This window comes from Elgaria multicarinata, chromosome 7, assembly GCF_023053635.1.
Source record: "Elgaria multicarinata webbii isolate HBS135686 ecotype San Diego chromosome 7, rElgMul1.1.pri, whole genome shotgun sequence".
Taxonomy (NCBI): domain Eukaryota; kingdom Metazoa; phylum Chordata; class Lepidosauria; order Squamata; family Anguidae; genus Elgaria; species Elgaria multicarinata.
The window spans coordinates 113,775,448-113,790,963 of record NC_086177.1 but is presented as its reverse complement, the minus strand read 5'-3'; the positions used below and the strand labels follow the sequence as shown (position 1 = coordinate 113,790,963).

Below are 15,516 nucleotides of genomic sequence, written 5' to 3'. Positions count from 1 at the left end.
AGAGACAGGCAGCAACTACAAAGAACGCCTCCTCACATCCCCTTGATGCTCAAGACATTTTGCAGGTCATTCACCGTCACATGCACCAGGCCTGGGATCTACAGGTTATCACAGAATCATAGAATCATAGAATAGCACAGTTAGAAGGGGCCTACAAGGCCATCGAGTCCAACCCCCTGCTCAATGCAGGAATCCACCCTAAAGCATCCCTGACAGATGCCTGTCCAGCTGCCTCTTGGAGGCCTCCAGGGTGGGAGAGCCCACCACCTCGCCATGAGCAAGAGCCTGTGGGCTCTCCAAAATGCCTTCCTCTGGGGGGGGGGGAGGGGGAATCTCCAAAATATGAGCTCAAGCACCTGTACAGGTGCTCAAATACTGTTAGTTTTACCCTACCCTGTGCCTGCTTACCCTACCCTGTGCCTGTTTGCATTCTCTTCCCCTCCTTATTGTTCTACTATGATTTTATTAGATTGTAAGCCTATACGGCAGAGTCTTGCTATTTACTGTTTTACTCTGTACAGCACCATGTACATTGATGGTGCTATATAAATAAATAAATAAATAAATAATAATAATAATAATAATAATAATAATAATAATAATAAAAATATCTGGCCTGGCCTCCCAAAATGGGACATAAGCCAGTATGGAGAACAGGTTTCAAAAATTAAGCCATCATACATTTCAACAACTATTTTAAAACCGGTGTCAGTGTTTGAATCTAATTAACCACCCAAGTCTCTAGGATGGGATGTGCTGCAAACACAACATCAATGAACAACTTCGTTTTCAGTGAAGTAATTACCAAAATTAAGAGTAAAATCTTACAGCACCTTCAACAATTCTATCGTGGTGTGGGAAATGAAGCCACAGACATGGAGAGAGAGAGAGAGAGAGAGCGCATAAGAAGAGTTCTTCTGGATCAGAACAAGGCTCCATCCAATCCACCATTTTGTTCACCCCGTGGCCAACCAGCTGCCCCCACGAAACCCACAAGCAGGACACGAGTGCAGCAGCACCCTCCCGCTCATGTACCCCAGAAACTGGTGTACATACTGCCTTAGAAAGTGGTGTGTGTGTCTGTGTGTAGAATCAGGGGGGTGGGGGAACAGAAGGGGCAGGAGAGAAGGATCTATGGGTAGTAACTATGAAGTCATGAGGGATATTCAGTGAGTCACGGAGGTAGCGATCAGGAAGCCTGGGGCAGCTGGGCGCTGGATTTCAGGTACTGATTTGAAATAACCAGCCACATGTTTAAAGCTGAGCTTGAAGGCGCACAGGCATCCAGCCACTGTGATCCGTGCTCCACCTATGTTCATAAAATCCCACTGACTGGGCAGCTATCCCGCTGAATAGTTGCGTGGACTGTCTATGTAACCTATGACGGCACTCGGTCGGATTCTTCTTTTTTAAGGCTTGCATGTCAGTCGCTGTCCTGAAGTGACAGAACTGTTCCAACCCAAAATAACTGCAGCGAAAACCTCTCTTAGCAGCTTCCCTTTACAGAGATGCTCCAAGAAAACTCGTCAAGAGGGTGTCAATGGAACCCCCGGCCACCGTCTGCCCGTCACGAATGCCTTGACATTTCATTGCGGCTCCTCACCCACCCCAACCTGCCACCTCCAGCCCCAGTAGATCCATCCGCTGTCTTCTGCTCAAGTCTCTGAAGCGGCAGAAGCCAGGATTACTGGGCTAAGATCCTAGAAGCCTCAGCTGTGTTCGTCTGCTGTAGCAAACACTCGAAAGAGTCCAGCCAACGGACCGTGGTGTAAGGATCTTTTACCGTCAAGAATGAAATTTAATAGGGATAAATGCCAAGTTCTGCATTTAGGAAATAGAAACCAAAGGCACAGTTACAAGATGGGGGATCCTTGGCTCAGCAATACTACAAACGAGAAGGATCTTGGAGTTGTTGTAGATCACAAGCTGAATAGGAGCCAACAGTGCAATATGGCTGCAAGAAAGGCAAATGCGATTTTGGGCTGCATTAATAGAAGTAGAGCTTCCAAATCACGTGAGGTCCTGGTTCCTCTCTATTCGGCCCTGGTTAGACCTCATCTAGAGTATTGCGTCCAGTTCTGGGCTCCACAATTCAAGAAGGATGCAGACAAGTTCGAGTGTGTTCAGAGGAGGGCAACCAGGATGATCAGGGGTCTGGAAACAAAGCCCTCTGAAGAGAGACTGAAAGAACTGGGCATGTTTAGTCTGGAGAAGAGAAGACTGAGGGGAGACATGATAGCACTCTTCAAATACTTAAAAGGTTGTCCCACAGAGGAGGGCCAGGATCTCTTCTCGATCCTCCCAGAGTGCAGGACACGGAATAACGGGCTCAAGTTAAAGGAAGCCAGATTCCAGCTGGACATCAGGAAAAACTTCCTGACTGTTAGAGCAGTACGACAATGGAACCAGTGACCTAGGGAGGTTTTGGGCTCTCCCACACTAGAGGCCTTCAAGAGGCAGCTGGACAAGCATCTGTCAGGGATGCTTTAGGGTGGATTCCTGCATTGAGCAGGGGGTTGGACTCGATGGCCTTATACGCCCCTTCCAACTCTGCTCTTCTATGATTCTATGATTCTAAGATGAAAGACCCACAAAGTGCAAGATTTGTAAACTCAGTGGTATTTTTTGCTCAGGAGTCTGTGTCTATTTATTTATAGGGCCTTGCTGATCATTCATAGAGCCATCAAAGCACATGCTAGAACCCCACGGGGTCACCCCATGGAGCTGACTGCTGGGAGATTCAGGACAGTTATACTGTGGAATCCACTACCACAAAACATAGTGATGGCCACCGATTTGGATGTCTTTAAAAGAGGGTTGGACAAATCCACGGACGATACGACTAGCAATGGCCACTAGCCTGTCATTGCCCGCTTGTGTGGACTCCCATTGGGGCATCTAGCTGGCCACTCTGGGAACAGGAGACTGGACTGGAGAAGGCCTTGGTTTCATCCAGCCCAGCTCTTCATAGAATCATAGAATCACAGAATAGCAGAGTTGGAAGGGGTCTACAAGGCCATCGAGTCCAACCGCCTGCTCAATGCAGGAATCCACCCTACAGGATCCCTGACAGATGGTTGTCCAGCTGCCTCTTGAAGGCCTCTAGGGTGGGAGAGCCGACAACCTCACCAGGCAACTGATTCCATTGTTGTACTGCTCTAACAGTCAGGAAGTTTTTCCTGATGTCCAGCTGGAATCTGGCTTCCTTTAACTTGAGCCCGTTATTCCGTGTCCTGCGCTCTGGGAGAATCGAGAAGAGATCCTGACCCTCCTCTGTGTGACAACCTTTTAAGTATTTGAAGAGTGCTCTCAGGTCTCCCCTCAATCTTCTCTTCTCCAGGCTCAACATGCCCAGTTCTTTCAGTCTCTCTTCATAGGGCTTTGTTTCCAGACCCCTGATCATCCTGGTTGCCCTCCTCTGAACACGCTGCAGCTTGTCTGCGTCCTTCTTGAATTGTGGAGCCCAGAACTGGACGCAATACTCTAGATGAGGCCTAACCAGGGCCGAATAGAGAGGAACCAGGACCTCACGTGATTTGGAAGCTATACTTCTATTAATGCAGCCCAAAATAGCATTTGCCTTTCTTGCAGCCATATCGCACTGTTGGCGCCTATTCAGCTTGCGATCTACAACAATTCCAAGATCTTTCTTGTTTGTAGTATTGCTGAGCCAAGGATCCCCCATCTTTGAACTGTGCATTTTGTTTCTGTTTCCTAGATGTAGAACTTGGCATTTATCCCTATTAAATTTCATTCTGTTGTTTTCAGCCCAGCACTCCAGCCTATCAAGATCACTTTGAAGTTTGTTTCTGTCTTCCAGGGTATTAGCTATCCCACCCAATTTGGTGTCATCTGCAAATTTGATCAGCGTTCCCTGCACCTCCTCGTCCAAATCATTAATGAAAATGTTGAAGAGCACTGGGCCCAGGACTGAGCCCTGCGGCACCCCACTCGTTGCCTCTCCCCAGTTTGAGAAGGTTCCATTGATAAGTACTCTGAGTCCGATTCTGTAGCCAACTGTGAATCCATCTAATAGTTGTTCCATCTAGCCCACTTTTAGCTAGTTTGTTAATCAGAATATCATTTTTAATTTTTCCTCCAGCTGTGTGGCACTCCAAGCACAGATCAGATGTTACGTCAGCACAGAACCATGGTCTCTCCATTGGCAGCAATGCCAGAGCCCAGGGCCGTAAAAGCGCTGCCCTTTTCAGTCACCCTCCCACCCTCCACTCCGAAGTGTTAAGCCAGTCCTGAGCTCTGACCTTTGCTGGGTGGTTCAATTTAGCCGATATGCTGGAGCAGGGAGAGAGAAAGGCTTTGTGAAAGGGGACGAGGAGGAGCCTGGGGGGTTCTGCCCCTCGGAGGCACCTCCTGAAGCCACCCAAAGTCCAAAACGGAGGGGGGGGGCAGAAGAGACTGAAACTGAAGGAGGGAGGAGGCGATGGGGTGAAATGCAGGCAATCTCTCCAAGGGCCTGGTTGTAGATGCGAAGAAGCCGGGCCAGGCAAAGAGTGGGAAACTGGACCCTCCCAAAACCTGGCGGACAATTACAGGCAGGGCTATGCTGGTGTTTTCCTGGGTGTGTGTGTGAGAGAGAGAGATGGGTGTGAAGCACGCTTGGTGCACCAAACCTTTCCCCTCCTGCCTCCCCAACTCAGCTTAGCTTAGGGAAAAATATATATCTGGGGTTGGGAGGCACATCAAGTCTTCCAGCTTCACTGACTTTCCTTCCTGCCATGCCCACTCATTCTCTCTCTCTCTCTCTCTCTCTCTCTCTCTCTCTCTCTCTCTCTCTCTTATACCCTAGTTCCAGACAACCGTAGTGGTTTTGACTGGAAGAAATGGCGAGAAGGCTCAGTGAGTTCTCACAGGTCTGTTCAATAGACAATGTCCAATATGACATGGGAAGGGTGGAAACTGAAGACCCCATGTATTACTCCGTTGTCCTTTTCACCGTGACCTCTGCAAAGATTTTATTACCCCAATTCTCTTAAAAAAAAACCAGGGAGTTCTGAAGCATTTTATTTAAAATACCTATTATCAGATTGCAACCCCCAATTACACACAACGTCGCACGATTCTGTGCATCTTCCAACACCTGCAGAAAAATTATGATGAATCTAGGATAGTAAGCCTTTATAGAGGTACCATTACTATTACGTTTATGACGTCTTGTGTTTCAGATACATTACACTTGTTCCCCTGTCTTTAACTGGATTGCTTTCATATTAGTTGTAATTGTGGTTATTTTAACCTGTCAGTTAGCGACTTTTGTCTCCCTGTTCTTAGAATCATAGAATAGTAGAGTTGGAAGGGGCCCAAAAGGCCATCAAGTCCAACCCCCTGCTCAATGCAGGAGTCCACCCTACAGAATACTTGACAGGTGTTTGCTTTTGGCTCGCTTTTATAATTTATCTTGCTTTTACAATTACTGTATCTTGCTTTTACAATGACTGTATTTCTAGCTATTTTTAATCTGCTGGTCTATGACCATAATAAATTTGATTTGATTTGAAATATATATCAATCACACACACACACACACACACACACACACACACACACACACATACACACACACTCATATTACGCATGGAGAGCCAGTGTGGTGTAGTGGCTAGAGTGTCGGACTGGGAGTCTGGAGATCCAGGTTCTAGTCCCCACTTGGCCATGGAAACCTACTGGGTGACTTTGGGCCAGTCACAGACTCTCAGCCCGACCCACCTCGCAGGGTTGTTGTTGTGAGGATAAAATGGAGAGGAGGAGGAAAATTATGTACACCGCCTTGGGTTCATTGGAGGAAAAAAAGGCGGGATATAAATGCAATAGCAACAAATAAATAAATAAATAAATGGATAGAAGTTAGCATAGTCAAATGTAGTAAGGAGCTTTTAGAAGGCTTCGGGTAGCCGAAGTAGGCCTCTTCAGTAGCAAGGCTTCCTGACCTTTCCCATCACCTCACCAGTTAGTACCAAGCAGATGTAGCTCCAGATTTTTTTTTGCCTCTACTCTCCGTGATAAGGGAGTTGTGCATTACCTCGTCCCTTAACCTGGGACTCTTCTTCCTTTCACTTGGGAAAGTCTGGGTCTGTAAAGGCAGCTCATTAAGTTCCCAGGACGGAATGTCTCAAAGATCTATGTAAACTTGAGGAAAAAAGGACTTAGTTCACGACACCTCGTTTCAGGAGGTGTTGTGAACCGGCACAGAGAATCTGCTTTGGCCCTGAGGAGAGGCGTCCCATATGTCTTGGGGACCCAGACATACAACCAAGTGGACAATTGCTTTGTACCCTGAAGGAATCTGAGCTTTCTTTGTTTATTCTTTTTACCTCCATATATCATCTTTCGTGTATTCAATAAACGGTTAAACTGATCCATTTGTGATTTATGTCATTGGCGTCGCCCTCTAACCTGGTTTTAGGTGGGAACCAGAACAATTAAGTCCCCATAAACTAAGCAACTCAAGACATTAAGTTTGCTCATTACATTGCACATGTACAAGTGCTATATAAACGTTAAGTAAGTTTGTGCTTGTGGTAAAGACGGAAGAGGCTGGCTGTGCTCCTGAGCCCAATGGCCTGCAACCAGCTGGGAGTGAGTCCTAGACCAATGCCCGTTTGCCACAGCAGCTGCCCAGCAGAAGAAAAGTGGCATGGACCAACGGCATGGACCGCTTCCTCCAGGCCCCTTGAATGGGAGAGGGTGCATAGAATCATAGAATCACAGAATCGCAGAGTTGGAAGGGGCCTACAAGGCCATCGAGTCCAACCCCCTGCTCAAGGCAGGAATCCACCCTAAAGCATCCCTGACAGATGCTTGTCCAGCTGCCTCTTGAAGGCCTCTAGTGTGGGAGAGCCCACAACCTCCCAAGGTCACTGGTTCCACTGTCACACTGCTCTAACAGTCAGGAAGTTTTTCCTGATGTCCAGCTGGAATCCGGCTTCCTTTAACTTGAGCCCGTTATTCCATGTCCTGCACTCTGGGAGGATCGAGAAGAGATCCTGGCCCTCCTCTGTGTGACAACCTTTTAAGTCTTTGAAGAGTGCTCTCATGTCTCCCCTCCATCTTCTCTTCTCCAGGCGAAACATGCCCAGTTCTTTCAGTCTCTCTTCATAGGGCTTTGTTTCCAGACCCCTGATCATCCTGGTTGCCCTCCTCTGAACACGCTCCAGCTTGTTCAGACTCGATGGCCTTGTAGGCCCCTTCCAACTCTGCTATTCTATGATTCTATGAAATCATACCTCAGCTATAAACTCACCGGGTGGCCTTAGGCAAGCCACAGTCTGATTCCCGTGACGCCTGCCGCCCATAATATGGGGATAATACAGTAAATGCAGACTTAATTTTGCAAAAGACATCCTCGAAAGTGTTTGCACATAACGCTGAGCCATGTTTCAGTGCAATGTGCATGAGCCGGAAAGGTCGCTGGCTCCTTCCCTCTCCTGCACGGATGGGAGTAGGGCTCAGTTTCTCTGAATCTTGGCTTGCCCCTGTGTGCAAATTGGGGTTTATTTCAAAGACTGGGTTCGCATGTTCACAGAGGGGGGATTAGGCCAACAGGGCTTATTTGCCCCTGCTGCACGCCAGCATGATTTACATATTTGCCCTCACCAGCACAGCTTGCTGTGTCATGTGAACTTTCACTTTCTACTCCTCTTCCAAGAAATGGAGGGATGGGATGGCCCAGTGTTGCAGTGCACCCTTCCCTGGCCAGGTAGCAGGAAAGGTTTGCAGCTGGGACCCCTTTTTGGCCGCTTCATCTTTAGGGTGACCATTTCTCTGCTGTAGCACCCCGGCAAGAGTTCCCCAGAGAGGTCCGCCTGGCGCCTACACTGTATTCCTTCCGTCGCCAGCTGAAGACCTTTTTTTATTTTCTTGGTATTTTAACACCTAATTTAACTTAAATTTAAACTCTGCTGTTTTAATTCCGTATTTTAAGCTATATCCATTTCTGTTGTGTGGTTTTAATCCTAGTTGTGCTTTTTATATTGTATTTTGTATTTGTGTTTTTAGATTGTTGGTTGTTTTACTAAGTTCTTCATGGTTTTAATTTTTGTGAACCGCCCAGAGAGCTTCGGCTATTGGGCGGTATAAAAATGTAATAAATAAATCATAGAATCATAGAATAGTAGAGTTGGAAGGGGCCTACAAGGCCATCAAGTCCAACCCCCTGCTCAATGCAGGAATCCACCCTACAGCATCCCTGACAGAGGGTTGTCCAGCTGCCTCTTGAAGGCCTCTGGTGTGGGAGAGCCCACAACCTCCCTAGGTAACTGGTTCCATTGTCGTACTACTCTAACAGTCAGGAGGTTTTTCCTGATGTCCAGCCGGAATCTGGCTTCCTATAACTTGAGCCCTTTATTCAGTGTCCTGCACTCTGGGAGGATCGAGAAGAGATCCCGGCCCTCCTCTGTGTGACAACCTTTTAAGTATTTGAGGAGTACTATCATGTCTCCCCTCAATCTTCTCTTCTCCAGGCTATTTTTAATTATAAATAAGGATTATTAAGATAATGGTTGTGAAGTGCGTTGAACATTCACAAGTACGAAGTCTAAATAGTGAGTACTATAAGCATTGTTCTATTTTTGTTGTTGCTGCCGTATTTTGTAGCACAGCCTTCCACAATCTAGTCTGCTCCAGATGTGTTGGACTACAACTCCCAAAACCCTCAGGCCACTCTCATAACCCCACCTGAGCACTAAATACATTTTTAAAAATCTAAGCAATACTAATGCACCGAGAGCTTTTCCTTTCCTTTTCTTTAAAGAATGACCCACCCAAAAGAAATGAGTCTTTTGGGTGTGCAAAGAACAAGGTGTGGGCCTGAGCAGTGAGTGTGCAACAGCCAGAGCTAAAAATACACGCATCCCGGAAGGAGGGGGCCGTATTGTGCGCTGGCATTTACAAGGTGCCCATCCGCTTTTCCGGTCCCCGTTCTGCAAATCACAGGAGCTGCCTTTCTCCCAACTAAGATGCCTTTCTCGTGCCTCTAGTACCTCAGACCATTCTCTCCCTGGTCCCCCACCCACCCGCGCAAATCCTAGCACTCCCATAAAAAAAAAAAAGCACTCGAAAGCCAATAATTGCATTAGGATCTGTTTACCAGCTTCTTTTCAAGCCTATACTTCTATAAAGAAAACAAACTGTATGTGTAATTAATTCCAAGGCTGTGTCCCACTCTCAAGTTTCTAATGACTTTTCCACACCATTCTTAGCTTGGCTCAGCCTCGGCCCATGACAACATCTTTTGGCCATCCTTCCACGGCACAACAGCCTCCGTCCTGGGCGAGGACGTCAATCAGACAGGACCCGGGTCACGGGGAAGGCAAACGCGAGGGCGACGAGGCCGAACATCCTCCAGCCGCCGCTCCTGCTCCGCAGCGGAGACTCGCCGGTGCCCGGAGGCAAAGAACTGCCGCGCTCTGTCTGGTGGCATGCTGGAAAGGGCTGCGCACCGATGTTCCGTACAGGCCCAGTGCATAAACACCCAACGAGACGGGAGGGTTCAGTTACTGTAAGCCCCGCACATGTCAGTTGAGGTGAAGAGGAGCAGCACTGGGTTTAGCGTTGTAAGGGAGCAACCTCATTCCTAGGGCCATTTGATCCGGTGCACCTGTCAGTGCTGCTAATTTTACCACCCCCATCAGGATCCAGGCCAGCCAGCAGGTTGTTCCATAAAAAGGAAGAAAAAAACCCAGTCCGTTCACTCCCAGAAGAACACAAGTGAATCCAGCAGGAAGAGCAGAGCAGGGAGGTCGGGGCGGGACGGGGCGAGAAATGCGGACAGCTAAACGGACCACCCGGATGGCAGGGGCTGCTCCTTGAAGAAACTACGCAGGTAGCATCACAATTTGGGAATCGGCGGTGAGCTTCTCAACCCTGCCCAAGCTCCCATGCTCTCCTCTCCAGATGGACTTCATCCACTTTTTCTGGAGGGTCTCCTCCGCGGTAGAACTTGCCTTCACTGGAGCGCATCTGGAATGGTTGCCGTCTGGAAGGACATGCAAAAAACTGTGACCCGGGGGCCGTTCATCCCCTGTCAATCCCCGCATGATCCTCAGGGGATGCTTCCAGCACCGCTTGAATGCGGGGCAATTCCATGTCCGTTTCAGGGTTGCATTTGTTACTGCGCAGCAGATAAGTAAAAGGTTTGGCCTATGCCCACGGGCCTTCTCCAAATTTGTTTGAGATGAATCGCAGAGCTGGCAAACGACGATCAAAGAAAGGCCATGGCTCCCAGGTTGTGTCCTTGGCTTCTCCAGGTAGGACTGGGAAGAACTCCTGCCTGAAAGGGGTCTGGTCCCACTATGCCCTCTGCTGCCACCGCACCCCTCGGTAATTTGTGCACTGCTTCATGCTCTTTGTCCTAAAGCAGCCTTCCTCAACCTGGGGCGCTCCAGATGTGTTGGACTGCATCTCCCAGAATGCCCCAGCTGGCTGGGGCATTCTGGGAGATGCAGTCCAACACATCTGGAGCGCCCCAGGTTGAGGAAGGCTGTCCTAGAGAGAATAACGCTGAGATTCCCTGTAGCTCTTTTGACACTGGCATAAAGAGGCACCATGGTCTGGACTCCGGCAGTAGAGCTCACGCGTGGTACTCCCTGAGACATGCCACGGCAGTTTGCAAAGGGAGAGAACGGTCAGCTTGATCTCAGCGGTGCTTCAAGGGCCTCCATTGCCAATGGCTGGGTTGGTACTTTGGCTTCCAGCCAAGGTGATCCAAGGACCTGGTAGATCCATCAGGCCCCGGCAAGCGGCCGACGCTGGCCTGGCTCCTTTCTTTGAGCAACTCATGGCTCAGACGCAGTCCAAGCTGCTCAGCCGTCAGCTTGACTGCTCCCTCATTCATTGGCTTGTCCTTCTAGTTGCGGTACCAGCTGCTTGGTCCCAACTCAGAGCTCAGGCACACACCAAACAGAAAGTTACGAACGCGCGCGTGTGAGGGGAGATGTCAAAAGGCAGGTGGGCAAACAAGATCCAGGTGTAGCGGCAAAACTGAGCGAGGTCAGACGGAACCCTCACGATCATAATTTTTTTTATTTATTTATTTTATTACATTTATATACCACCCCACAGCCGAAGCTCTCTGGGCGGTTTACAACAATTAAAATAGTAAACATTAAAAGTATACAAAATTTAAAAACCATCAAAAGCATAAAAAACAGTATAAAAACAACAGTATCCATTTAAAAACAACAATTCCGGGGGCCATTAAAAACAAACTTAACATTATTAAATGCTGTTAAAATGCCTGGGGGAAGAGAAAAGTCTTGACCTGGCGCCAAAAAGATAACGTTGGCGCCAGGCGAGCCTCATCGGGAAGATCATTCCACAGTCAGGGGGCCACCACTGAAAAGGCCCCTCTCCCTTGTTGCCATCCTCCGAGGTTCCCTCGGAGTCGGCACTCGGAGGAGGACCTTAGATGCTGAGCGCAGTGTACGGGTAGGTTCATGTCGGGAGAGGCGTTCCATCAGGTATTGCGGTCCCAAGCCATGTAGGGCTTTATAGGTTAAAACCAGCACCTTGAATTGGGCTCGGAAACATATAGGCAGCCAATGCAAGCAGGCCAAAATTGGTGTTATATGTTCAAACCTCCCTGTTCCAGCTATCAATCTGGCTACTGCATTTTGCACAAGCTGCAGCTTCCGGACCATCTTCAAAGGCTGCCCCATGTAGAGGGCATTGCAGTAATCTAATTTGGAAGTTACCAAAGTATGGACAACTGAAGCTAGGTTATCCCTGTCTAGATAGGGGCGTAGCTGGGCCACCAACCAGAGTTGGTAGAAAGCACTCCGTGCCACCAAGGTCACCTGAGCCTCAAGGGACAGAGATGGTTCTAGGAGAATTACCTGGAAACCAACTGAATTCTGTTATCAAAGATCAGCCGGGGGGGGGGGGGCAGAATTGAAGATGCTTGGGGAAGGAAGAAAATTCTGGAAAAGCCTCTTGCTGAAGCTAATGAGATGGAGTAGGGATGTGACAGACGCAAACTGATAGAGAGGGTGCTCACCCTGTGTCCACTCGATGCCACTCATTGGAGGGAGGTCAGCAACACCTTCTCTTTAGCTTTCAGCTAAAGCTCTACACCAGGGGTGGAGAGTCTCAGCCCTGGGGGCGAAATGTGGCCCTCCTGAGGCCCCGATCTGGCCCTCCGATGTTCCCCAGACGCCCATGCCTCTTTCCCCAGGCCCCACCTCCTCTTCCCCAACCACTGATCTTTGGGTAGTTTCCTCGCTTTGGGGCAGTTTTCCCCCTATTTTAAAAGGCTGAAATGCCTCTCCTAAGCCTTAGTTTACTTGCAATAAAAGCCTGGCATTTTTGGATTTGGACCCCGCCCTCTTTTTCCTTCAGCCCCACCCACTGCTGGCATGCGCCCCCCCCCCAAGAGCCTCTGGGAAACTGAGTTTGGCCCTCGGGCTGAAAGCACTTCAACACCCCTGCGCTAGAATGCTCCAAGCTCTGGTCTGCGCAGATACAGGATCTCATTTGTGGAATCTGTGGACCTCATTTGGGGGTCTCATTTGTGGAACGGCACGGAGACCACAAATGTCAGCTCTTTATGGATTTTAAGATGGATTTGTAGAGGGTAGCGGCGGAGTGGGGGGACACTTAAGAAAGGGCCCTAGCCTTCAACAACCTCTGTCCGTTTTGTTGGGAATACGGCAAAATCAGTACAACCTTTCACCATGTGGTATCAGTCCCCCAATTTTTAAGTCAAAGAATCATAGAATAGCAGAGTTGGAAGGGACCTACAAGGCCATCGAGTCCAATCTCCTGGTCAAGGCAGGAATCCACCCTAAAGCATCCCTGACAATCTATCATCAGTGCTATCATGTCTCCCCTCCATCTTCTCTTCTCCAGGCTAAACATGCCCAGTTCTTTCAGTCTCTCTTCATAGGGCTTTGTTTCCAGACCCCTGATCATCCTGGTTGCCCTCCTCTGAACACACTCCAGCTTGTCTGCGTCCTTCTTGAATTGTGGAGCCCAGAACTGGACGCAATACTCTAGATGAGATCTAACCAGTGCTGAATAGATGGGAACCAGTACCTTGTGCGATTAAGAAGCTATACTTCTATTAATGCAGCCCACTAGCTATGGATACCCCTGCCATGCACATAAGCATCCAAATCTTTTAACAACTTGGGTGAACCTATTTCAGGCCCAAAGCTCAGCCTCCGCTGCAAACAGGCCATGAAAAACAGCCCTAAAGGTCATCGAGGTTTCTGCTGAGATACCTCAGGTAGGAGCGAGTCTCCGAGTTACAGGATTAACTGGCTGGATTGATGTCAGGCTGTTTGAGTATTGCTCTTTCCCTGAAAGCTCCTTGCGCTGAGCGGCTGTTGGGATGCGATCGCTGGGGATGGAGAGGCAGCTTTCCAGAAGGCATTTGGAATTGACAGCTAGTAAGCAAGCCTTTTTGACGACGTAATAATAATAATAATAATAATAATAATAATAATAATAATAATAAGCTACAGATGGAAGCGGCTTTCAGAATTCCAGCCTCCTGTTGTTAAAACCTGGAAGGCAACACGATCCAAGCATCATACGCAGCTCTGGTGGAAGAATAACGGAAATGTTTATCCAGCACAGAATCATAGAATCACAGAATAGCAGAGTTGGAAGGGGCCTACAAGGCCATCGAGTCCAACCCCCTGCTCAAGGCAGGAATCCACCCTAAAGCATCCCTGACAGATGCCTGTCCAGCTGCCTCTTGAAGGCCTCTAGTGTGGGAGAGCCCACAACCTCCCTCGGTAACTGATTCCATTGTCGTACTGCTCTAACAGTCAGGAAGTTTTTCCTGATGTCCAGCTGGAATCTGGCTTCCTTTAATTTGAGCCCGTTATTCCGTGTCCTGCACTCTGGGAGGATCGAGAAGAGATCCTGGCCCTCCTCTGTGTGACAACCTTTGAAGTATTTGAAGAGTGCTATCATGTCTCCCCTCAATCTTCTCTTCTCCAGGCTAAACATGCCCAGTTCTTTCAGTCTCTCTTCATAGGGCTTTGTTTCCAGACCCCTGATCATATCATCCTCGTTGCCCTCCTCTGGACACGCTCCAGCTTGTCTGCATCCTTCTTGAATTGTGGAGCCCAGAACTGGACGCAATACTCAAGATGAGACCTAACCAGGCCTAACCAGAGCAATAGCCATGGAATGTTTCTTTTTAACTTCAGCCCATTATTCCGTGTCCTGTATTCTGGGATGGTCAAAAAGAGATCCTGGCCCTCCACTGTGTGACAACAATTTGAAGAGGGCTATCATGTCTCCCCTCAATCTTCTCTTCTCCAGGCTAAAAGGGCTAAAAAGGTTAAACGATGGCCTTTTAGGCCCTTCCAACTCTACTATTCTGATTCTATGAAACATGCCCAGTTCTTTCCGTCTCTCTTCATAGGGCTTTGTTTCCAGACCCCTGATCATCCTGGTTGCCCTCCTCTGAACACGCTCCAGCTTGTCTGCGTCCTTCTTGAATTGTGGAGCCCAGAACTGGATGCAATACTCTAGATGAGGCCTAACCAGGTCCGAACAGAGAGGAACCAGTACCTCACATGATTTGGATGCTAGACTTCTATTAATGCAGCCCAAAATAGCATTTGCCTTTCTTGCAGCCATATCGCACTGTTGGCTCATATTCAGCTTGTGATCTACAACAATTCCAAGATCCTTCTTGCTTGTAGCATTGCTGAGACGAGTGTCCCCCATCTTGTAACTGTGCGTTTGGTTTCTTTTTCGTAGGTGTAGAACTTGGCATTTATCCCGATTAAATTTCATTCTCTCGTGGGCATGCACAGAGGTGTACTGGTGGGTCCCCTCAGCTGTGGAACTCCTTTCCTCTGGAATTCAGCTCAAACCCAGCCGTTTTTCAAAGGTGATATACTTTTGATTTTGATTTTTTAAAATGTATATGCTTGCCTGATCTGGCATACTTTAAGTGTAGCTTTTAATGTCCTTTGCTAGGCAGATCCCTGCACGCCACTCACTCCGGGTAGGAGACAGCCCGCGCCTGGCGGCCTCACCCTCTCAGTTCTGCTGAGTCGTCCATATATTTATAGGGCACGGTGTCCTCATTCTATCCTTTTGCTGTGGAACAGACCTGAGGGCCAGCTGCCCGAGCGTCAGCTTACAGCTATTGATCCGCAGCGGCTTTTCCTGGTGCATTTGCCTTGCAACTCTTGATGGTGAAACTCTTGAAGAAAAACGATTCCTGCCGCCAGCCAAATCGCGGGCCCTGACAAAGCCAAAACAAGAGACGCAGCGTTTGAGAGAAGCCCACAGAGCGAGGGGCGCTGGGACGCCCAGCTCTGAAATCCCCGTTGTTTTCCTACTTGGATGAGGGCAACACCGCCGGTTGATTCAGCTACAGAAGAGGATCCGGGGCTCATGAACGCCGATTATAAAGAAATGACAGTCCGTGAGATAAGCAAAGGTCGATCTTGCTGAATCCAAGGGAGTTGGATAAATTCCTGGAGGGGAAGGCTATCAATGGCTACTAGCCCTGATGGCTAAGTGCAACTTCCA

General features: G+C 48.6%; 1 protein-coding gene across 1 annotated transcript in view; it reads right to left on the bottom strand.

The window, feature by feature from the left end:
- The window catches only part of ZC3H3 (zinc finger CCCH-type containing 3), a 355,830-nt gene that overhangs the window by 48,021 nt on the left and 292,293 nt on the right, over positions 1 to 15,516 (bottom strand). The window lies entirely within an intron of this gene.